This window comes from Prenolepis imparis, unplaced genomic scaffold (genome assembly GCF_030444845.1).
Source record: "Prenolepis imparis isolate NDT839.2.m4 unplaced genomic scaffold, iyPreImpa1.0 SCAF_8, whole genome shotgun sequence".
NCBI lineage: Eukaryota > Metazoa > Arthropoda > Insecta > Hymenoptera > Formicidae > Prenolepis > Prenolepis imparis.
The window spans coordinates 13650485-13675722 of NW_028141166.1; the positions used below are offsets into that span (position 1 = coordinate 13650485).

The window sequence follows — 25238 nt, forward strand, 5'->3', positions numbered from 1 at the left end:
AATATCTCTTATCGGATTTTGTTCTCTATTTCATTATTGAAAGATTTTACGAAAGAGAAAGAGAAAGAGGGAGAGCGTTTAAAGGGGCTTCAATGTGGCGACAAGTTAAATTTCCCGATATTTCCTTAATTCTCGGATAAACATTTACGTCAATTCTGTCAATATATTCGCGAGCTTAATTTCAGTTTTATAAATATTTTACAGAGACGCGACTGATGCACCCGCACATTCTATCTTTCTCTCTTTGTTTCGCACTTTAACCCTTCTCTTTCTCTCTCGTCGCATCGCGACGAACACGCAATCCGCACTTCAAGGCTCTCGTATGCTCTCGTGCCCCCGCACGCGGATGACTTGGCGGACGATACACGCTCGCGCAGAACTCGCGTGAGCCCGCACTCTCGCATGCGTGCGCTCGCGCGTTCGCGTCCTCCCTCTCCACGTCGGAAAGATTGCACACTGCACCATCGCACCGTAAGGCCAACGGCCTCTCTCTTCGCGTGGTATCGCGGTGCCGATGCCGACTTGCCCGCTCGTTTGTTCGCAGCGACAGCTCGCACGACCCGAGCCGAGAAGCCGAAAAGAGAGCCGCGAGACTCCCTTTTTTTTGTCCGGCCTCCTCGCCCGACTCGGAGAGAGCGGCTCGTAATTGCGAGTGCCTTTGGATCAATATCGATCGTTTCGTTTTATGTAGCGATTATATCGAGGTGTCATGAGTGACATAAATCTAAAGTAAAAGTCGAGATTTTATTAACTTTATCTAAACTTGAATATGAAATATTACGACGAAAAACAGAAATATATTTGCAAAACATAAGCGTTATCTCGTTATCTAATTGATGTTACGTATAATTCTCTCCAGAACAGCTGATCGTGACTGAAACGTCAGTGATATGTCAGATATGTAGCGCACGCCGTCAATCAATTTCTCTTAACACAATTTCTTTTTCTTTCCATCTAAATTTATAGGTAACGATTCAACCATACTCGTAGAATATCTATTTATCGCGAATTCCTACAATGCCTTGTGAACGTAATGAGCGCTCGTTTACATATGTATATGCACTTCTGTGGAAACTTTGCTCTCGTTCATGTGGTCCGATATCGTCGTGTGTCCGGTATATCATCGGCTCCATAAATAAATTGACCGCAGAAATAAACGCGCGTATCTCGCAGCTCTCGATGTATTACGCATGTACTCTCTCTCGTGCGCGCACGTATGCGTTATCGCGTGCAGCTGCTATCGTGCAGCTCTCCTCTCTATAACCGCGCGAGATCGGTCGCGAGAAAGAGAAGGCGATGTCAATGGAGCTCGCTGTTCGCCTCCTCGCGCGCGATTCCTTTATCGTCGAGCCGAGATGGAATAAAAAGAAGCCACTCTCTACGTGAATTCAATGGGCGTTGCGTGCACTATCGCCTATGCTGTATTGCATGTATACCCTCGCATCTTTTTCTCTTGTATTTTTTTTTCTTTTTTTTTTCTCCCTTCTTTTCCGATCGGGACCCACCGCCTCTGCCTTCGGCTCGAGTTCGAATCTGCGAAGGTTATTTTCACCGAAGTATGTATTTTGCTTTTGCATTTGAAGAATGTGACGTGCAGTCAACGACGCTTTCTTTATCTCGAAAAACAAGAGGAGGTGCCGCGATTGATTTACGCTTGAAATTATCGGAAAAAACGAAAAAAAGAGAAACTTAGAATCAAAGTCTTTAAATAGAACGATCGATGATCGCGTTATTATGTATATCCTTCAGCCGCCTACGCGTTTTCTTTACATGTATAATATATGCGTGGATATAAATATATTCGTATCCTCTCGTAATTTGCGTGCAAACTGTGTCCCGCTTGATACTATGACGAAGCTGTATTTGCATTCACGTATGCGAGTAATAGCACTTGATGTCGCGATAAAATGCATAATACGAATTGTATTCAAGCGTCGTGAATAACTGTAAATCGAAGTAAAGTTTTCTTAAGGTGAGAGAACATGAATGAGGAGAGAAGGGAAGGAAGAGCGTCATCAAATTTGCATCTTCAAAATCTTTTTCTCTTTGAAAGCTACAAGTGTTATACGCTCGACGTGCATGTTATTGCTACATCTCGTCAATGGTAGTCTTTGTTTTCCTGGGGGGACTCTTTGGCTTTTTTCACATTCTTCTCCCACTCTTTTGATTTTGCGACTAATAACATCCTGCCTTGTCGCTTGTTTCGTTAACAAGTAAAATTTATTCAGATTGCAGCGCGACTCTTATCATATTAAATGCAAAATTCATGACACGCCTACATATATTTCTATGCTACGAGATGTGGCTTTATCGCATTTATCTCGTCTTTCTTATTATATAAAAAAATATGCGTTCGATCAATTGGTGTGTAACAGCTTGTTGGATTCGAGTAACGCAATTTATGTTAGCAGTGACAAATATATTTGGAATGATTAATATTAATCAAGTCGACGACAGTGAAATGCGTGCATACTCGCTTTATATCGCGCGCGATCATGATGATGGATTTTAATATTCCAACGAGGGTGCTTACTGCGCCATTTATCAAGGCAATCAACCTAGTGGAATCATGTACGTATATATTACGGACTATGGAACGCATATAAAGTTACATGTAGAGCGAATATTTTTCATTTGTAGAGAGCTCTTACGAAAAATTACACATTAACGCATATATATAGTATTAACAATCATTTATCAGAGAGAGAAAAGAAAATTTTGATATATATATATATATATATATACTATTTTTAATATATTACTAAAGTCAACAAGATAAAAAAAATCGTATATATTGCAAGCAAAGCTTCTGTCAATTTGCGTAATGTATTATTAATCTCTAGCTTCCACGTCATATTGGGTAAACAAACGATTGATAGATGAAATGGCGCGACAGAACACGCTCGTTTGGCACGCAAATTTGTTTTCGTTCCGAACGAACGGTGCGCAATATCTCTATACGACCCAATTGCACGTAACGCATATATGTATGTGTGCATCTGCTTCATAAGGGCAGCCTCCGGCTTGTACCGTTGCCGATACAACAGTGATTCGCGCCATCCGGTAAAACGAGCTCTCTCTTTCTCTCTGTTTCTTCTCTCTGCCTCTTTTTTTTCCGATTCCCTTTACGAGACTACGAGGACGATGGCGACGATGGGGTCCGATTCGCCTGATTTCGATCTTCGACGTAAACCGGTCTTGTCCGCGCGTTCGTCGTCGGAGTGATCTAGAACTTTCCGATCCCCGAGGCAGTAAAATGTATCAGACGACAGATTTTTGCTCTCTCGAGAAAATTGATTGCCGCGCGAAACTGGCGGATGTAGGATATATATTCGCGTGCAGTTGGCGCAATTTGCGAGAGACTCTCGTCGCGCGCTCAAATTCAATATTCCCCGACTGTTCTTTATTCGAGAAAAAAAGCTACACTACCAGAAGGAAAATACGACGTACAATTATTTTTCGTCGTAATAGTAAGAAAGAATATAGGAAGTAGTCTCGCGATGCAAGCGTGCTTTATATGCAGATTGTGCGTTATTTATATACTTAACGTTTCGAAAATCTTGTTTACTCTCGCGCGTTCTCCATCTGCCTAGAATAACATTATTTTCACGCACAACGATATTTAGCAAGAGAATAATAATGACCGCTTTATAAATATTTCGTTGTTAAATTTTCTGACGCTCTTTTCCAATGGTTGATGGCAAGGCAATCGAGCTGCAGCCAAAGGTACAGAAGGAAGTGACTCTCTCGGACAGGAAACACATTGCTATAGTACAACAGAAGGGGCAATTGCATCGCGCACCATTAAACGCACTTTACTCTCCCGGGCGCATTTCGACATATCTCAATTATTTCGCTATCACCATCGCACCATTTATTCTCTCATGTATTGTCAACGAATTGCGACAAGCTATTCCATCGCCCGACGACGATCGCAAAAGATGATCGTGATAAAAGCTGACTGCTTTGCTCTCGCGGCAATGATTAATGACGGTCTACCGATTAACCCCCGACGCGTGTATCATTAGATTAATGCGTCGGTCTTCCAGTTAGGACGCACGTTTTCCAAATTAGCGGCTAAAATTTCCGACGTGTCTCGCAATGTCCGTTTCCTGCTCGGATAAAATATTCTCGCAGATGTCGGGTCGCTTTTAATTACGCGCTACGGTGTCGGGACAAGAGGAAACGTATATAGAGGAAGAGGGAGATGGGGTTTGTGCGCGCAGGATGTTGAAGTACGGTGAAGGGCGAGGAAAAAAAATACGCGGCCGTAAAACATTCGTGCAATAAAACTGCCTGCAACAACAGGCCTGCATATTTTAAGAAATTAATTTGTCGAAGGACAAATTGCCTCGTTTCTCGAGAGACGCGGGCGAAAACGAGCGCGCAAGTTTAACCTTCTTTCTCTTCCCGATATCTTCTTTTCTTATTCTCTCCTTTGCTGATTTTTCCCCGAGAAGGGTGTCTGTTAGCTGCGAGTTGCGCGAAAAAGAAACAAAGGGGGAAGAGCGCGCGATTCTTACTCGTGTCTGAGAAGGTTACGGTGCCGTGGAGGAGGTTCTGTTGCGGCTAATTTACGCAATCATAAATCTTGCCACGAACGCGCTGTAACTCATAGTCCCGTTGAAATTTGGACTACGGGAAAATAATAACCAAGCGCAATTTGCGAAGGTTAAGTCGAGCCGAGCGAAAGAAATGTCTGGATTTGAAGTATGCGAAATGGTCCCATTAGTCTTTCGCTCGAAATTCATCAAATCTTTCTTCGTTTATATTTATTTCGATCTTTTTATATCGAGTAGCTATTTTTATCGGAAAATTTCACCGATAAAAATTATATATCGTATTATCTTATTTGGAACGAAATAATTTAAGAAAATCGCGGTCGCGCGACTAATGGTGCATCGGCATCATGAGTATCTCGCGATATTGGGATTGATTTATTGTCGTTCTTGTTGCAATCCGAATGACGGACGCCTCGGTCGCAAGAAAAGACAGGAAAAAGAGGGGAACGACGTTCTCTCATCTCGCGGCCCCCTTTTCTCTCGACGCGTGTATATAATCTCGCATCCAGTCAGCAGCTCTCGTGGAAAGAAACGGAGAACGCATTATTTATGCCCCTCTGCTTTTATGGCTGTAGGAGACATACATCTCGCGTTATATACCGAAGTGCCTCCGTCTCTCGTTCTCTCTCCGCTCTCGTCTCTTAACTTGCCAGTTTCTTCGCCTCTTATGTTCCTCTTTTTCCCTCGATAGGATCCGCGAGTCTCTCTCTCGATCGGGAGGGATGCGTTTTCGCTCAGCGGAGTTCGTTTAATCGCCGTGTATTTTCGGTTCGCTGACGTGTTTCCGAAAAATTCCAACGTTTCACGTGGAAAGTCTCGCGAAAAATACGGGATAAACACGGCTCCTTTCCTGTTTATTAATTCACACTTCAAATAAACGGCGCACGATTCGAGTTTGCAGTCGAATAAAAAATAAATTGTAATTTAAGGTGTATTACATATAAGAGAGACATCGATTTCATTCAATAAATTATTTATTAACGCGGATCTTTAATATTAAAATGAAATTATATAGAAAAAATAGTATTATATTTTTATTAAAAAACTGACGTAAATATACATCTATTATTACGCGAATAAAATTTATACATTTATCGCTTAATGCGATGAGTGTTTGAAAAAAGTATAAAAAAATTAAATATAAATTATAACTTTTCTCTTTAATTATTTACATTTTTTAATTAATTTAAATTTCTTAGCCACATTTTGAAATATATAATGAAATACAAATACATGTATATCGTGTAGAAACGATGGACAAATCGCTTAAACTTAATCTTACGAGCGCAATTCCGAGTTGAATCATGTCGCATGTCGTTTGAAATGTTATTCCGTCAAGCCAATAATAATGGTGCGGAAACGATGAGACGTGCGAAGTATTTGATGGTAGATCATTTAGAACGGAACTTCGCGCTTCACAAGACATCTTCGTCGCAACAATGTCGACGACAAAATCGACAACGCAAGAAGGGGGAGAAACCCTTCGCGTTGATGTTTTCGTCGTTCCTCTCATTCCGCGCTGAGAGAGGCAGGAGAATCAATCTCCGACGCGCGATCTCTTCGGTCGCAGAAGTACGCTCACGCGTGCATTATGCACGGGCCCGGCCGTGAGTCGTCGCCATGCACACGAATCGCTTATGTGGCACAAGGATGCAGCTCGTCTGGGTCATTACTGTTCGTCGTGTTCGTCACGTCCCCCACCGACACGCATATATATACATATATTTAATATATCGCTGTTATCAAAACCGTATATAAAGACACGATTTTGATTAAAATATATTTAACGGTTGCGTCATTTTTCCAGACAATCTATTAACAGAATAATTAACGTGGCAATTAATTTGACTTGTTTCTCTAAGTACTGACTTTGTTAAAGAAAAATTTTGAAGATCGAAAAATATTTCTAACTTTTTCAATTAACGTTTTTAAATCATACTTTATTGTACATCGAGCTATTTTGACATCTTCGTGTCTCGATACTCGCATCGAGATATCGGGGTAGCGATGAGAGCAGGGAAGAGCGTACAATGGCATTCATTGTAGCGATGGGACAAGACAAGACAGACTCGTGATTGATCGGAAGGCGCGGCGCGCGTCATTGGGACTATGTTAGGAGAAAAGAAAAGGGAGAGAGAGAGAGAGACATACGGAAGAAGAGAGGACACAGAGCCTGTCTCGCCGGTGTCAATAATCCCGAATAGATTGCCAGGATATCGTCACAAGGAGTCTTCTTTGTGCTTTGACTCCTTTGAGATCTTTATTAATCCGGCAACTTTCCAGAAATCAATAAAGGCACGGAGGAGTTGAACTCGTGTTTTATTACGTCGATTATTCTACTTTCATCGTTTTACGAGGTATTTGATTAGATGCATGGATTCGAAGCTCTTGTGTGATAAAATTCATCCGAAAAAAGTAAAAAAAGATTACCTAATTTTCAATCAATAATTCAATTATATAATAAAGTATATAGAATAATTATAAACGCGATGGCCACAATTATATGTGATTTATAATTTTGAGCAAAAATAGATAATTATCTAAAGACGATTATAGAATAAATCAAATATGAACGTATGTATCTCTAGCAAATATTATATTATTTTGTTTCTTTTTTTTCTCTTTCGATGTACACACTATTGCATTTGATTTTCACAAACGTTTTAATAACAATGGTCGATCTAGAGGACAATGGAAGTTTCTTTGCATTGGTAATTGATCTTCTGCATAATCACGCCCACTTTTGCAATAAGTTCCTCGTGTGATACGTAATTCCAAAGTATTAATGCGGAATTTTTATATTTAGAAACGCACAATGACGCGAGAAATCAATGACGTGTATTAATTCAGCAGTCTCTTTTTGCATTTATTTGCCGCGCCTTCATTATTGGTACCGTTACCGAAGCCGAGACGATTACGCAAGCTGGGTTGCAACAACTCTCTCGCTCCGCATGTTTGTTTTTCGCGGAGAATAATCGGCTGTCACCTACACAGGTCTGTCGTTGGCTTCGTTTCGGATATCGAGAGGATATAATTGCCTTCTTCTCTCTCTTCCTCTCTTTTTTTCTCTTTCTTTCTCTTTCTTTCCGCCGACTAATTAACGTCGGCTCCAATCTACCTGCCCTGGACAGTTTTCACAATTTCTCAATCGAAAAGGACTCTCCTCCCCGCTTGCAATTAACATTTGTCTTTTTCCCAGATTTCCCGAGTATTTGGGCTTCTCATAGCTACGTAGCTTTGTGTTTGCGCGATGGAAGCTTCTCGAATTAAATAATGACCACGAGCTGCTTTCGATTCACAATAAGTTTAGTGAGCCATTACTGTCCTTTTGAAGTTTTTCTTTTTTTTTTTAATTACAGGGTATTGAATTCTCTTGGTACATTTTTTTCAAGTTTACGAATCTAATGTCAAATGATCCACGAGACGAACGCTAATCAACTGTGCTTCATTGAAACTTTAATCTCAAAATGTGTGCTTTAAAAATCAATTGTTGTGTATTATATGTTTGACTACACAATTATCTTTTTTTTTTCCACTTCGCATCCCGTGGAATTAAATTGATTGTTCCATTTCCGAGGATGTAATTCGCGGACGGGCAGAGTCGGATGACGAGTCACGTCTGCGTCAATCTAAAAATATCGAAGCGGTAATGCGCAATACCGCGAAAGGGGCGGCGGATGCAAAAAGAAGACCAGAGAGTCTAGACGGACAATAACGATCTCTCCGGGGGTGGGGGAGGAAGAGAGGAAAAGAAAGTGCACTCGTTAACTCGTGGAAAACGGAGCACCTCCTTGTGTCCGTGTAAGCCTCGCGAATCGCGCGCTCTTCGTTCGACGAAGACGAAACGAAACGAAAGAGAAGCAATAAATCTTGCAATAATCATGTCGCTCGTTCCCGCTCGCGTTCTCCATCCTCCCTCATCCCCCATCCCCCATCCCCCTCTTTCTCTCTCTTTTCTCCTATCTTTATCCGAGGCGACCATCAACGGCGTCGATGAGAGTTCGGCCAACTAGGCTGAAGCTCGTTCTACCAATCAATCGAGTCAACTGCTCGCAACACCCCCGCAATTGCGCGACGTGCGCGTTAATTTATTGCGCTACTTTACTCCGACCTTGGGGCCCGACTATCATAAACGGACGGGCGTAAACCTTGCTTGCTTTACGCGTCGGCGAAGGGGGTTCACAACCGTGAAAAAAAGGGGGTCGTCTTTCTCTCTCTCTCTCTTTCTCTCACTTCAATAAAAATCCATCTCGTTGACATTATGTGCATACGACACTTTCGCGACTTGTCATTTTCCCGGCATAAATCGCGTGTGGCTGCGGAGAGAAAGATCCTCGATAAGATGTGCGATCGTCGTTGCGTTTGTTCAGTGACGGAATAAGTATATCTACATATTTGCGCAGCTAGGACAACATTTCAACGTTTGACGAAGAGACACACATTCAGCAGAGAGCAGGGAAGAGGAGAAGAGGGAGCATTGCACAAATTTCTCTCGTTTCTCGATTTACGAGATCCATACAAAATATAACGCATGAATAACGCATTTTGTTTGCATTGCAAATTCTTTGATTAGATTTGAATAGATGTTAACTAAAAGTTTCTCAAATGAAGACTATGTCTTTTAAAATATATTCGAAGTTAATGAAAGAATAAGATTCCCCTTCATCTGTTTACAATCTTTTTACATAAATTTCTTTAATTTTTAGATACGATAATTTTAACTCAAAAACTATCGATATTTCAATATTATAAGACAATTATTTCTGCTTCAATTTTTAATATTTATTTTTTATAAATTCTGCAACATCATCCGATTATTTGTGCGGAAATACTTAAACGTCGATCAAGACTTTAATCTCGAGTCTTTTTGTTGCGTTGGAGAAAATGTCGAGTTGCAAGAGAACATTATCGCAATTTTGTCGTTTCGTCTTTGGTGTCATAGTCCTCGTTATATCTTTGCATATATGTATAAGAAGTCGTTGCGGTGCATCGCTTTGACGCGGTGTTTTACGAATCCCGAGGAACTAATTGCACCTTATGTGGAAAAATTTATGGGTAATTTACACCTCGCGTTGAATTATTGCTGAAACGGCGCTATTATCGTCGGAATGAGCCGCTATCTAGGAAAAGTAGCTAGTGGTTTATCGCCTATCGCGATGAGGAAAAAATGTTTTATTTCATTACGTCTTTTCTTGCATAATCCGAAAGTTAAGAGATGAACACTAACACAATTTTAGCTATTAAAAAATTGATTGTAGGAGATTGTTTTAAACGAGATTAAAAAATACTTTAAGAATATTTCTATACTCGTAGAATTATTTCAAATTATTTTTGAAAGAGCACTATTTGATATTACTAAATATAAATAAATTGAATGTTTTAGGCAAATTAAATTAATTTTGTAAAAGCTGTTTTTAATTTTAATTTTTAAATTTTAAATTTTATAAGAGACTTTGTGGATGTGTGAAGTTGGCACCCCTATGTTATGCTATCATAGTTCTGTTAAGAGTTCTGAGTTATTTAGAACCATAGGAAGAGTTCTTGATAATTTTTAGAAATAGTTCCGGTCATTACGATAACGAAAATCAGTTTCAAAAAATAGGGCTGCCAACTTCACATTTTTTTACACATCGAGTTCCAATAGTTTTGAGCAGAGTTTTAAGGTTCTTTTAAATAGTTATATAGTTCCTGATTATTTTTTGAAAGAGTTCTGCAATTTTTAGATAAAAAAACGTACCTTCAATATCGAAGATATTTCTAAAATATCTTCGATATTAAAAGTATGTTTTTCTATCTCTATAAAAATTGCAAAACTCTTTCAAAAAATAAAATCAGCAACTATGTAACTATTTAAAAGAACCTTAAAACTCTGCTCAAAACTATTAGAACTCGATGTGTAAAAAAATGTGAAGTTGGCAGCCCTATTTTTTGAAACTGATTTTCGTTATCGCAATGACCGGAACTATTTCTAAAAATTATCAAGAACTCTTCCTATGGTTCTAAATAACTCAGAACTCTTAACAGAACTATGATAGCATAACATAGGGGTGCCAACTTCACACACCCAGACTTTGTCGGATGATCTTTTCTCTGAGAAGACATTCATTTATTGAAAGCTAGATGAAATTAGAACTCATCGTTTATATATTTGACGAAATATTTACAAGATATTTCATAGTTGCCAACAATCTGAAGGCAACAATTATTTTAAAAAATGAAACTCGAAGTTGCACATTTTAATTCAGCTAATTTTTTATTTTTAAATACTTTACCATTGATCTAGAATATTTGCAGGCGTTTAAAAGCGCTTTATAACTGTTTATCGCATATTTGCTATTTTAATTTGCCAATTTGCACATTCCGTGCATGTGCGAGGTATGCGAGGCAATTCGGAACGAAAATTTCACTACCGCACCGGTGGTGGGCCCGGTGAAAATTTAGCTCGGTATCCTCAGTGACGCGTCTATTTTCGTGCGGTTGGCGCTCGGTCAGATCTCTCTTCTCTAGTGCCTTCCTGTGCTTTTATCTCTTTTTACTCTGTTTTCTTGGCGCGGCGTGCGCTTCGCACGGCGAGAGGAAACGCCTGGCCTCCTCGGAAAAGCGGCATTTTCGTGTACGTTGTGTGTGGTCCAGGAGTGAGGCGGGAGAAGAGGAGAGAAGGAGAAAGAAAGCTAGGAAAGATATCTTCAAAGGAAGAGGAAGAGAGGAGAGATCTCTTCCCTACGAAATTCCAACGACAATCTTCACGCTTAGAGAGGAGCTTTGCCGCGTTCATTTTTCGGCAATTAGGACGGGAAGATGAAATTGCTCGCGAAAATCGTCCGGAAAATTTCCTCTGAAAGCGTCGCGGTAACAAATTAGACGAAGGCGCGTGCTATGGGAATATTTCGTTTATTTTAAATGACATTTTGTAGGAAATTATTGCAAGCAATCGGTACAATTATTATTTACAGTCGCTGTAAACGTGGTACTACATTCGTTTTATTGTTTTTCCTCGAATTTTCAAATCTACGAATTCCTTGGAATTTATTCAACAAAGTAATGTCGCCATCGTTTTAATTAGGATAATGCGCGGTAATAGAATTTGGAGAATTGGATATGCTATACCAAATTGATGTTAGGACCCTTGCGTGACGAGTTCGTAGAATTTTTCTTTCCACGAAATACTTTAATTCGAAGTATGTGATAATAGTAGACTAAAATAAGGGAATTATAAATTGTCTAGATTGATATAAATTTTTTAATTTAGTATAAATAATAATATAGAGTAATGCAAAATGCAGATTATATAAAGGTTTTTCAATGAAAAATGTGCGAATACAAATAATATAAAAATTAGATAGCCGATTAACGCGATACACACTTTCTGCCTTTAGCAATTTACATTTTTCAAAATATTGTGACGTAAATGTGCAAATTGATTTAATATATTATTTTGTAGAGAATTAATGTATTGATGAAAAGAGATAAATACTTTTTATTTCGTATTATAAATTTTTGCAAGTAATAGTTTGATCTTTTGAACACGGAGTGTGAATCTAGATATGATGAGGTCATTGTCGCCGCTTTTACGAGGGTGTTAGTTGTGGGGAATTTTATTGGTCTCTTATCGCTCAATTGGCGTAACGACAAAATGTTTATTGTTCGCTTGTTTCGCAACAGTCGGAAGATTATCGCGTCGAGTGTCAAAATAATCGCGTAATGAAAAAATGTAGCACATGCACATTCCGTTACAAATGCATTTAACAAAGAACCGCGAAGTTTTATTTAAATAATTAAAATTTATTTTTATCTTAATATATATATATATATATATATATATATATAATAATATTTGTTAACTATAATAAAAAATTGTACATATATATATTATTAAAAAATTAATGATTTCTATTTAATCTCCGTAGTTCTGTTGTTGCATCGCTTTTTCTATGTCTAAAATTGAGATGTCGATACGATTTTTAATTACAAAATTATGTGTATTTATTATCAACGATATCGTGTGATTTGCAAAATTCATGTAATAGAATAATATTTTTATTATAATCTATTACTATCGAAAGCAACCGATAGACATCACGTTTAGATAGGGGAGCGAGCGGAAAAAATAATCGGCGGCAATTTAAAAGTATTGATATATGTATATTAACGAGCACTGATCACCCACAAAGAATCACTCACTCACACATATACACTCACTTTAATGCACGTTAATCGTAATAAAGTAATTTGTGTCGGACGAGATATGAAAGCGCACAAAACATAAGTTAATCCTGTACTATACTTATTATTGTATCACCAATGTAATTTAAGAAAGTACGTCATACACACAGATACGGTTTGTATTTTATATTATTTTGATATGCTGTGTGTGTGAAATATATGGTTTATATCTGCAAGCAAAGTAGATTAAGTTAAATATAAAGAGCAATATATATGATATTTTTTAACGCATTAATTATTATTACTATATATTATCATATATTTGCGACAAAAAATTTATTCATTCTTTTTTAATTTTTGGACAAATATATATATATATATATATATATATATAAACAATTTTTTAATTTGAGTCTGAGTTATCAATTACATTTTTATATTTTTGATATGTTTTAAACAATTTTATTATTACAAATATCTCGCTAAATCAAATGGATGAAAAAATATATTGTAAGAGAGATATCTTACAAGTTATTAGGAGTTACATTTAAACCATTGCAAATCATTTATTTATGTTACATTAATTTTTTCAACTTTGCCTCTTCTAAATAGTATCATGATTAACTTTTTTTGATCCCCTTCGGGAATGTCAATCTTTGACACCGCCGCTTTCTCAGGCTCGCATTTGCAGGACGTCTCGGTTGTGACGCGTTTTTCCCCGCTCCTTTCCCTCTAATTTCTGATAAAACGCCTCCGACTCTTCACCCTCGGTGGTTGCTGCCTTCCTAGGTTCTCAGGATTTAGTGGCATTATCCGTCCAATTAACGAAGTCCATTGCCGGCCTTTTGCTATGTCCTTCTCCCTTGGCTTTCATCCCTGCTCGTCCTGTTTCCCACTTCCACTTCGTGAAATCAACGAGGAATACAACGGTAATTCAATCCGCAGAACTGAAGGGGGACCAACTGGCTCTTTTCTCCCATTCTTACGTCTTTGTGCGAGGACTTGCACTAGTCAACCCGATAATCGCGCGAAACTTTTATCGAGAACGACTCTGCTCTTTGAAGCAGCAAGTTCGTTATTATAAGGATAAGGGATTGATTAATCGAACACAAAACTATGTATTTAATAGTATAACAATCTTCGATATTAATGGCACGCGTTAATTTTTTTTTTTTATTAATGCTCAATTTATTGGAAATAATTTTCTCAAATAAGAGAGATACAAAAGACTTGAAATTTCTATAAAAATTACGAGTAAAAATAAGAGATTATGTCTGCTGCGTTTTTGATTGTAAAAGATATTATTAATCCCCTCTTATTTTATATTTATTTTGCTGCAAAAATTATGCACACAATATTATATTACATATAAGAAAAAAATTTCTGCTATATAAAAATATATTAACAAGTAAAATATAAAAAAATAATATATATTAAAGTAAAATGAAAGCTTCTTTAAATCTGAATATTTTTTTATAAAAAAATTAGTTTTGAAAAATGATTTAATCAATTTATAATTCGAATGAAATTGTAACTACGATAGTATGCACGTAGCAGTGAATAAAAGCTTTCTTTTAATAGGATTTATTCGTCTTATATGTATGCACCGGCGCGGCGGCAGAATAAACATTTCGAGCCGCAAGACAAATACGAAAAAAGAACGGATGATGGCGAGTGGTCGGGACCAGGTTCCCCCGCGGCTTACCGGATTTAATTAACAATCGCCACTTTTTACATGTCTGCATTCTTTCCCCCGTTCTTTCTTCATTGTCCATTTTTCTACTGCGCATGGTACGTTCTTGCGTGTCTTCCGTTTTTATTCCGCCGGATGATGGGCTTTATAAAATATTAAATTCAGCATGACGGGAGCATTTTTTTCTCCAGCGTTAATTCTCTTCTATAACCATAAAAATAATCGTACTAAATATCGCATAAAGTTTATAAAAAGGATACAAATTTCAATTTGCCCATTTTCCTCATGCATATCTAAAAATATTGCAACTTTTTTTTAAAACTTTATAGACTTACTTACGCAAGACAATGAATTCGTTGCACATTCGCAATATTAAATAATACATAAATAAAACACAGACGTTATATACTCTCGTTCTCTCCGCTATCTCGAATCTCTTTGTCTTTATCCTCTTTCTCGAAGAAGAAGGGTACCGGAAACTCCATATCTTTAAGTCCGTGATTAATTGGACAAGATGAGGGCATACGAAACGTAATGCATTTTCGGCGTCACGGTGTCTGCATTTCAGACCGCATTGTTTTGTTGCACGAAACGACAGTATGATGTGGTTTTCTGTTCATTCCTCATCGGTATAAACACGACAGGAAATACGAGTCTGTTCTCATTCTTTTTAAATCACCGGGCTCCCTTCCTTCCTTCACTTCGAACGTTTCATTGTTTCGTCGCGATTAAGGTCTCTCGACGGCAAATAGAGTTCGATGTGAATTTTTCTTGCCGCCAACAGTCCTTTATTTTTTCCCCCTTTTTGATCATACCGAGTGTTTCGATTATTCGTATAAAATAATTGCATAATTAAAAAAAAAATGTAAAGTACGTGTGAGAAATATTATTCGGATAGATGATTTAACAGTGCATCGAGATCATATTTAGCGTTAAATGCGTAATGGGAATAATATTCGGGATCTTTACTGCTGCGCGAACAGCTGCGAAATCGAGACGTCGTGTCGCACGCGTTATCACCAGTCAGGAAGTTCCCCGACAATGTGCTTATCGGGCGAACATGCGCCTCGTGCACGTTACCGCGTGGAATCTCGACGAGGGGACGACGACCGGCGTCGGCGTCGCGAGATAATGTCACATTCGGGCGCCGGTTCAGCTCTCGCACGTTCGATTCTCTGTCGGCGAGCCGGCACGGCGAAACGCTGTCGCGCGGTTGAAATTACCGGAGGAGATTGGCGCGAGTCGGCGATGTACAGCGGTCAGGAAATTAAATGCTGTCCGGTAATATTGTTTCAGAGGGAAAAAAAGGAAGATATATATAGATAGCGATGTTGTATCACACAATGAACGATCGAAACGTACCGATGATCTGTGAATACACGAGTTTGATAGTAAAATAAATATTTGAGCGGTTAAGTGCCTACTATGTTGAAGCCACAGTTTCTAATATTATATTTAAATAAAGAAAGAGAGATAGAGATAGAAGAAAGGAGGGAGAGATAAAAGATAGTGTGTGGAGAATAAATAATATTTGACAAATATGACAGCAGCTACTCAAATATTAAAACTTGTGAATATAGAGCTTCTAATAACAGCTGATTGCTCGTTGATCATTTTTATTTGTCAGATATCGTTTAAATTGTTTTTGATAATTATAAAATATGAAAAATTATTAATAAGGTAAAATAATTGTATAGATCATCAAGGATCTCTATTTAAGAGACTGGAGATGAAGCACGCGGTGTGTTAATTAAGATAAGCGATTATTACAGCCGATAATAGCGTTTTAATATACATTGCTATTTTTTTTCGGCATGATGACTAAGGGACAACGAAACAAAAAGGTTCCGCAATGTGGATGCGAACGCGCGCGCATCATTGCGCATTAATGCGAGAGTGCATTGTGCATTATACAGCGTGACATTGTGTCCTCGTTAACAATGGCTGGGTGTGGTACCAGTCGGGTTCTCGATTTGGCAGATCGTTTTTGTGAGGCTATCAGGTGACGTCTGTCCGCCTCCTCCGCACAGTTCCATCCATCCCGATTTGCTTTCTCATCATTTATATACATTATGTAGTTTCGTTGAATCTTACTAATTGAACGTGTTTCATTGTTGTTTACTTTATTTCTGAGGTTATTAGTGCGCGTATATAAATACATTATTATATAACCAATTTATCAATTTTATTTTTCAATACTTTTTTAATGAAATTCTCGAAATTGCATTATTATATTTTTTACTAAAACTTGCCGACATTTTGATACGCAAAAAGTTCTATATGAGAAACAACGATATGCAGTTGCAACTTTATCAGTAAAAAAAAATATTTGCGGTCTCGGATCTGCTATTATTTTTTATATTGGTTTGGCCGGAGAAAAGCACTTCGTGTCGCAGCTCTGCGCTACGTGACTCAATTTTTCGAATGGAAGAAAAGGGGCGGAGAGGGAGAGGAAGGTTCAAACTCAGAAGCACGTATAAAATATAAGAATTTTTTTATCGCGCTTCATGTATATTTAGAGCAAATGCTGAATGAAGTACCGAGACGCTTTTCTAGCACTCTACCGCTTTCTTCTTCTTTTTGTCTCTTTTCTCCACACGAGCCGTCCGTTTTATTCGCGAGTCTTGCTTTGCATTTAAACACGCGGTTTACTTAATTTATGCGGGACAGACCGGTACTTAAGGGTGCATACCTATAACAGACGTGTTCATCCAACCTGGGAGGAACGTAGGTATGAATAGCCGGTGTAACCGCGCCGCGCCGAAACTTTCTTCGTTAAAGACAAGCACTTCGTTATTGTTTCGAGGGAGAACGCGATACGGCATTTGTATAACTGCGAGAATGCGAGCGGACTGAAAAAAATTTCTTCCAAATTAATGGAGAATTTCATTATTATTCGTATAATAACACGTGGCATACATGCGGAAAAGTATTTTCTCGAAATATAATTAAAATTGTAATTACGAGTTTAAAATTAGCAAAAAAATCTCTTTAAGCTTCCGTGATTTTTGTTTTCAACATTTCTGTTTCCGTGCAAGAACTGGGAAAAGGCTCTCCCTCTTCTTCCCTATTCCGTCCGGTCATTTCATAAAATGTCGAGAATGCTCCCGCGTGTTCACGTTTTAGCAGGAAGGTAAACCGCGCGAATGCCTGAGAAAGGGTTCTGGTTTTTGAGGGTTGCGTACGAAAATTGTGAGGAGGGGGTGGAAGGGGGAAGAGGGAGGGTTCTATCGCGCTGTTCGCTATGTTCTCGCATTGTCTCGACCGGGTTTTACGAGGTGACGGAAGCCCGAGGTGCGTGGCACGAAAATGGCCGGCATTAAGAAGAAGAGGGTTGCGGAGGGAACTCTAGAGGCGACGGGATGTCTGGGGTCGGCTGGCAAGGAGGAGCTAGTTTACACCTACCCACTAATTTTATGAGGTTAGTTAACTCTCGTAAGAAGCTTACGGACAGGCTTATACATGGACTTAGTAATTTCATAATTTAAACGAGTTTCGTGCGGCCGCGTTCAAGTTCCGGCATAGCATTGCGAGTGCTTCTTTTTTCTTTGTTTCCGCGCGAATGTCGCTGTTTGCCGTTTCTCGTATTCATGAATGAATTCCTCTTCTCCCTTTATGATTTATTCTTTCGTGAATTTTGTTATTGCGAGGTGCTTCACGGTGAATAGCTCCAGGCACGATCGTTTTATCATGCGTGCGTGATTCACCTCTAGCCAGTACGAAAAGTATACGCTACCTAATCAACGAACCGTACAAATTGCTTTTAATTTTCGTTCACGAAATGACCGCGGGGCATTTAAAAATTTCGATTTTGCAATAATTGAAAACTAACCATTTGCGATTTTATCTTTAAACGTAATTGTTTCGATGGCAATTACAGTTTCTTTTGTATCTTTATTATTTACACAACGCAGAATAGGATATAGTGTGAGAGTCACAGCTATAAAATAAACTATGGAAACATATGTAGCTTATTAGGAACATGACCGAAAGGATTAAAACGTTCATCATTCATCTCAACCTGTTCAATGCATTCATGTCGAATTTGGACGCGGATACAGAATGTGTACCGCAAACTTGGGCGGATCGATCGGCGAGGGTCACCTTTTCGAAGGTACCTTCTACCAAGTTCCTCGCCATCTTCGAGACGCTCATTAGACGTAACTGAGTTAATTCTCACGAGGTGTACGTCTCGCCTCGGCGGCGAATTTCCATGCAAATTCATCGGGACGGGCGTTTCGCAGTAAAATTTCAGGGGTTACCCCGTCGCAATCCGACCCTTTACCTCCGTCCTCCTCCCTCAGCCTTCTCTCTCTCCTTTCTTATTACTACCTTCTCGGCGCAGCCGCCTTCTTCCCGAAACTTTACAAACTCTCCGTTCGTTCGACTCAGCTTCTCTGCTGGGAATTAACCGGGCAACATCCTATTAGCAATAAAGCGTGCCGCCGCGCGTAGGAGTTGTCTCGCTTCGACTCTCACCTACGCTTCCCGTGGGTGGACCCTTCACCCTCGCGAATCCCTGTCTTATCCTCCAACCAAAAACGTATTTCCAATTTTCGTCGGCACATGTTCTCCTACGTGTACTGATTCAAAGCCGGATTTTTCTCGTTACGCGGCCGATCTTTTCGATACATCATCGATTGAGAGAAATACACACGAATATATGTTTCTGTATGAATTTTATTTAAATTGATCAAATAAGATACGCAATTCGCTTTATTTATTTTCAGTATCTTAATGTATTGATTAATTTCGTTGTTTTTATTACAACGTATTGTGTACTTTTATTTCTATTCGCGCTTTCTCCATCCTTATTAGTGTGCAGTTTTCATTTTGTCAACAGATTTATTTATTATTTTTTTTTGTATGGAGATCAATTTTCTTACCGCGCCTTAATGTTATTGGATTTTGCGCTCCAAGGACAGTCGTCAATTTGCAAGGTGGTTTACAACTCTTAATCCTAGTTCTTTCACAGCCGCATTAGGCTCTAACGAGACATTGTCGCCGCCCAACCATGGTTTTCAGGACCGGGCTCCGAAACTTTTCGAGACATTAAGGATACGAAGGAACGATAAAGCGCGCGAATTATGCCGCAATTATGCAAAGCGAAATGCTGAGGCAAGGACGACCAACATTCGCCTTAGTCGTTAAAGCTTTTTCGTGAAACTTTTCGGCGAAACTTTGCTCGGGCTGTATGGTTTCAAGGCGGACGACTGACATTTACAACGCCTTTATCGAGCGTAATTATCGGGATAAAGAATGAAGTCCTTCGATCTTTGTGTTTGACTGTAAATCTTATTTTTTTTATTTTCTTAAATCACATTTGTGATGGAAGAATCAAGTAGACAAAATATAATATGAGAGAAAATATAATTAATCGCGATAATGATCGATGCGATAAAGAGGTTTCAAAGAGACTTAAAAAAAAAAAGCCGACGATTTATATTTTTACACGTAGGAGGAAATTTAATTTATAATTCTCACGGTTATCTCCCGCGGTTCCGAGATTTCCCTCGCACTTCATAATCACTTCTGCGAAGCTTTTCTACGAAAAGAGAAAAGCTTTTCTTACCCGCTCGGTGCTCCACAATTTCTCTCTCACGGTGCGGAGCTTTGGCATCCGTAAACAGTTCTTATTTACGAGAACGCAGTCATTTTTGCGACGCTTAAAGTGGGGCCATTCGCATGTAAATCGCTTCCTCCGCTGCTGTAACGCGGGACAGAGTCAGCGAGAGAGATATGCAAATGTCGCTAATTACTGGTCGCGGCAGGATTACACGACGTCTTTCTCCCTCTTGCGCCGCATCTTCGTCGTTCTCTTCGGGGCTCCCCATCTTTGTTCCCGCACTCGTTTTCGCTCGAATCTCAATTTACGAGCGATTGCTGCACGTGCAGCGTCACTCAAACTCGATCGTACGGAATGTGTTAGTTTATGTGATATTTACAGGCTATTTCGCAAAAAATATACATGCAAACAAAATTCGATATAAATATTCAGATTAAAGGAAAAAATTTGAGAAAAATATTCGAGGAATGTACAGATCGAGCAGCGAAGCGCTTTAGACTTATTGATATTGGCATATATTTTTAATAATTTGCAACATTTTTCATTTTTAAGTTTTATAATATTTAGAATTATTTCAGACTTCTCGCATGTATACTATATTTTGCGTCAAAGTATTTTAATTGTCAATACTTGAACGCAAAGAATAAAATAATTCTCGTGCAGAGAATTTTTGTTACGGGAGCAATTCGGTATATATATATATTTTTTACGGCTTACGCGAAAACAATAGCGCAGACTTCTTTTATCCGCGCGAATCTTTCATATCGCGTAGACAAAAGAAACTTCGACCTAGTGGATGAAGAAATTCCAGTTGACTGTTCGGCGAACGGTTAACGCGCAGGAGATATGCAAATGTCGCCAATTACCGGTAGCCACGAGATTACACGTCCTGCTCTCTCCTTGCTCTCTCCCCGAACTTCATCCAAGTTCTCCCCCGTCTATAACCCTCCATCACTCGAGCCTCCACTTTCAGGCGGTTCCACCTACCTTGACACCTCTTCAACCGACACATCCGCCGTCATCTCTCGATGTCTTCCGAGTCTCGCTTCTTCTCTGCCAGATAACTAACACCTTGTAACGAGCAAGCACACCGCGTGGAGCGCGAAATGTGCTCGTGCAACCCGTCTTTACCACCGTCGGAGTAGTCGGAGAGCGAGGAGGAGGATTATCCCTCTTTCCCGACTCACTGCCTTCACCGACAAAGCCTCCCTCGAGGTCGGAGGTGCCGACTGATAAGAGCTCGGAATTACGCTCTATCGTTGTAGCTGACGGCCGAAAAGCGCGGACTGCTGATAGACCGGGAATGCTCTTCTCCCGTGGGACACCTCGGGAGAGAGAGAGAGAGAGAGAGACGAGCGCCGTTCCTCTAACTCTGGGAGTAGGTGATGTTAGCTTAACGATCGTGCGAGAAAATTAGGGAGCCAGCTAGGATTAGTGATACGAAACAAAGCTTGTCGTGCTCTCCCTTCCTTAGGCTACATATCGGCGCGTATCTGCTCCCTGAATAAACCCATCGTCATTTTAACGAGCCTGCTGTATTCTAAATATTCTAAATACGATTAGCAGCATGGACATGCGAATTTGAGTGACGTAAATTCGAAAGTTTTTTGATATTGATAGAATTAATTTTGTTAAATCATATTTTTTTTATTTACATTAAATTAATTACAAAATTAATATTTACTTTTAATGATAATAATAATAAAAGATATTTGATACTATGTTTTATTTGTTGAGATATTTCGAATCGAAGCGCTATGTGGGAGGTCGTTCTCGCGCATTAGTTTTTTTTTTATCTCCACGGAGATGTTATCTATAGGGGAAAGAGATGAAGAGAAAGAGAGAAGGGGCATGTGCATGGTAGCCATTGTTTCAGTGGTCCAGATTATGGATCAAGATTTGATAAATGGCACGAGAAACGATGAAGCGTGTGCTGCCTCTTTTTCCATCCTTTCCGTTTCATTCTATCTGCGTGCGTTCGCCGGGACGTCTAATAGATAGAATTGTATCTCGCTATGCGATCTACGAAGCACCCATATACGCGTATGCTGACGAGGGTGGAGAACGGTTATTACGAGATCATAACGGCAGGGAGGTCTCGTTGAAATCGTTCTATTACGACCTGCACTCATCCAGATTGTATCATAATAGGGGGATTGTGTCTAACAATTATTATTTTCTCAAATTGCCTTTCAAAACTACCGACATAAGTTATCAATTCTCTTTATTTTTGAGATTCATATTTATAAGCACACGTTTTATGCGCGTTTTTTTCTTCGACACGTGCTTGATACAAAATTTTTCGCAAACAGCGAGATTCTTCCTACGTGTCACGACAATAAGTCCCACGTGCGACACGTGCGTTAATATATATATACATAATATATATATATATCATCGCGAAGAAACGAATGGTGTAGATCGTAGACAGCACAACCGTTATTACGAAGATCGTAATGAGAGGGGGACCAATCCGAGGGGTTATTTTTAGATGAGAAGACGAGCCACATGCGGTCAGAGATCACGTCGAATTAGGAGGGACTATTTTCATTACGTACTTTAGCCACCCCCTTCGCGATGTCTCGCAGAGGCTAAATAATCCTCGCAAGAAACGTAAGAGATATTTCGCTCTTACGCTTGACTTACGCTACTAAATATCTTACCTTGCATTTACTTCGCTATTTCGCCTCTATTATATCATAAGTTTGTACCAGCTGAGGGTGCGCGAACGGGAGATTTTCGGAACAAAGAAACTTGGTGACGAGAGGCAGCAGCGAATATGTGTTTCCTCGTTTCTTAGCGGAAAAGCGGCGAGTAGAAGCTTTTAGCCGAGCCCTTTCATGTTTAACCCTTCAAGAAGTTATACGCGAGAGAAAAATTCAAGAGATATATATTTGATTAATAAGCGTTCATATATCATTGTTCTTGTAAAAAATACGATAAAAATTATTATGTATTATTATTAGAAAAAAGGAATTATATTTCTTACAATAATTGTAAATAATTATTTGCGATATTTAATGTCGATGATATCGCGTGATTTTAACAATATCTTTTATCTTTTTCAGGTAAGTCTCAGAGAGAGATGTTCTAACTAACAATAAGTGGAAGTAGCACGCGGATTTCGACTAGATCTAGTAAGTCAATAACATTAAAGAGAGAGAAAGGGTTGTCGGAGGAAACGTAATCGTGTCTGAGAGGATATCGATTTCCTGAAGAGCGTGAGTAAATGTAGCGATGTGCATCGCATTTTATTCGCGAAATTAGACGCGTCATCCAGCTGTTGCCGCGACACACGTTTCCACATTACCTTTTCTGCTCTCTTCCTTATTTCTCGGTTCTTTCGTCGTGAGGAGAAGTTGTTTCCTCCTGGCAGCCGTTTCTTCCTCTCTCATGCCGCGTCTCTGCGTTATATCCTCTACTGGCTTTTATTAGCGCGGGATCCTCCACGGATATCGCGGAGTGTCGCGAGCTCCAGCACACCGTGGTAAATCATCCACGGGCAATCAGGCTCCCTTTGTGCTGTCAGAGGGCCGTTTGAGGATTCTGCGTTCCATATCCTTATCCGCTTAGCCGGGCAATATGTGCGAGGATAGTCGGGCAATATGTGAGGATACGCCGGTAGTCCGCTTCCTTTGTTAGATTTCGTTCGGAGAGGTCGGCTGGGGGCGGCGGCGGTCCCCTCACGGACAATCGGTGGTCCAGCAGCAGCATCTCGTATCTCGCTGCGCGCTTTCTTTTCCGCCTTATCCGTTTACGTGCGTTTGCGTTTACGTTCGCGTAATCCGCTTTCGATACGCTTTGATCAGCGTATCTTCGATATATAGCATTATTATCATATTATCGATAATATGAGATTTGAGAGATTTTATTAAATGCAAGTGTAGATAAAAAGTCGCGGTGCGCTTGTAGACTATCGAATCATACTTGAGACAAGTTTCTACTTTGCTTCTGTTTAAATGCAAAGCCCTATGAATATAGAAGAATTGCATAGGCATGCAGTGCTAACATAAAATTATACTTTATATGGTAAATGTGCAATATTTGTTTTTAATTTCAACTCGGTAAAATTGCAAATTAGAAAACAGCAATAGTGGCCTAAAAAAATTTCCGAGAATAACTGACTGTTAAAGTTGTCGAGAGAGGATATGTCACAGAGAGTAATAGGAAAGACTGCGAATATTCTGTCTTGCAACACTCTCTTGTAAGAACCGGTACTGGATGAGCAAACGCCACTGGGTCTATAATGAGGCCGCGACTCGTGCGTGAAACAAACAAAACTGCAGTCACTTTAAATTTCCGTTATTTGATAACGGATAGGTGTTTCGTCGCGTTTTCCCGACACGCTGTCGCGTATCTTATTTCTAGTTACGTGGGCGAACTCTCTTCGTGACTAATCAGTCTACGGACCTCGTCAGCCGGTCGTTAACCTCGAGCTCGCCTCTACGTGCATTTGCATTTCCAATTTTTGCGTTTATTGGTGAAACCCGATATCAAGTTCGCACTCGCTAACGCTGTTATCGCTGTGTGCGTTATTCGCATCGAACGCGAGACTCGCAACTTTGTTGATCGAGTTGTATGTGTGTGTATATATGAGATTCTAAAAAAATATATCATATTTCTTAATCATAAATATAGATTATAAAGAACGAAATACTAAAGAGATTGCATGATAATTATAGCATATTTTTTACATTCGATTTTTGCAATCTTTCTCGTTCGTATTTGATATTACTTTATCATTACGGATGCAGGCTAATGGATTTTTAAAAGTTGCGAACGATTTTTAAGATAAAAAACTTAATTTGCACTCAAAAAATTAAAAGTATAGCTTAACCAACATCTTTTAGATATACTATACTGGTTTCGATACGAGCATAATTCGAGAATGCATCGCGAATTGGTCTTTAAAGTGCAGTGGCGAAGAGAGGGCCCACTAAGAAATTTTCTCCGGTCCGCGAGGTCTCGCCCTCATTTTGCTTGGCGGCGGAGAAGAGGTAGAAAGAAAGAGAGACTGTGTAAGAGGGAAGTAGGGACAAGGAGGGCAGCCACCGAGGTCTGTGACCTTAAAAGTTGCTCCGGTGCAGGCGTCCGAGAGCAGTAAGGAGGAAAGAAAAGAGAGGGAATGACAGATTGGCGCGAGATGGAGAGGGGGGTTCGAAAGAAAAAGAGAGACAGGCTCGTTTATTTTATCATACACGTCGGTCGCACACGACGAATCGCGAGTATCAAACCGCATCTAGCCGGTTGTGCG

The 25238-nt window shown here is 39.5% G+C and overlaps 2 protein-coding genes across 1 annotated transcript in view; one reads left to right on the forward strand and one right to left on the reverse strand.

The window, feature by feature from the left end:
* Positions 1-25238, reverse strand: part of LOC145939925 (uncharacterized) — a 307103-nt gene that overhangs the window by 151859 nt on the left and 130006 nt on the right.
* The window catches only part of LOC145939919 (headcase protein-like), a 132075-nt gene that overhangs the window by 75892 nt on the left and 30945 nt on the right, over positions 1-25238 (forward strand). The gene's annotated exons all lie outside the window — the stretch shown is intronic.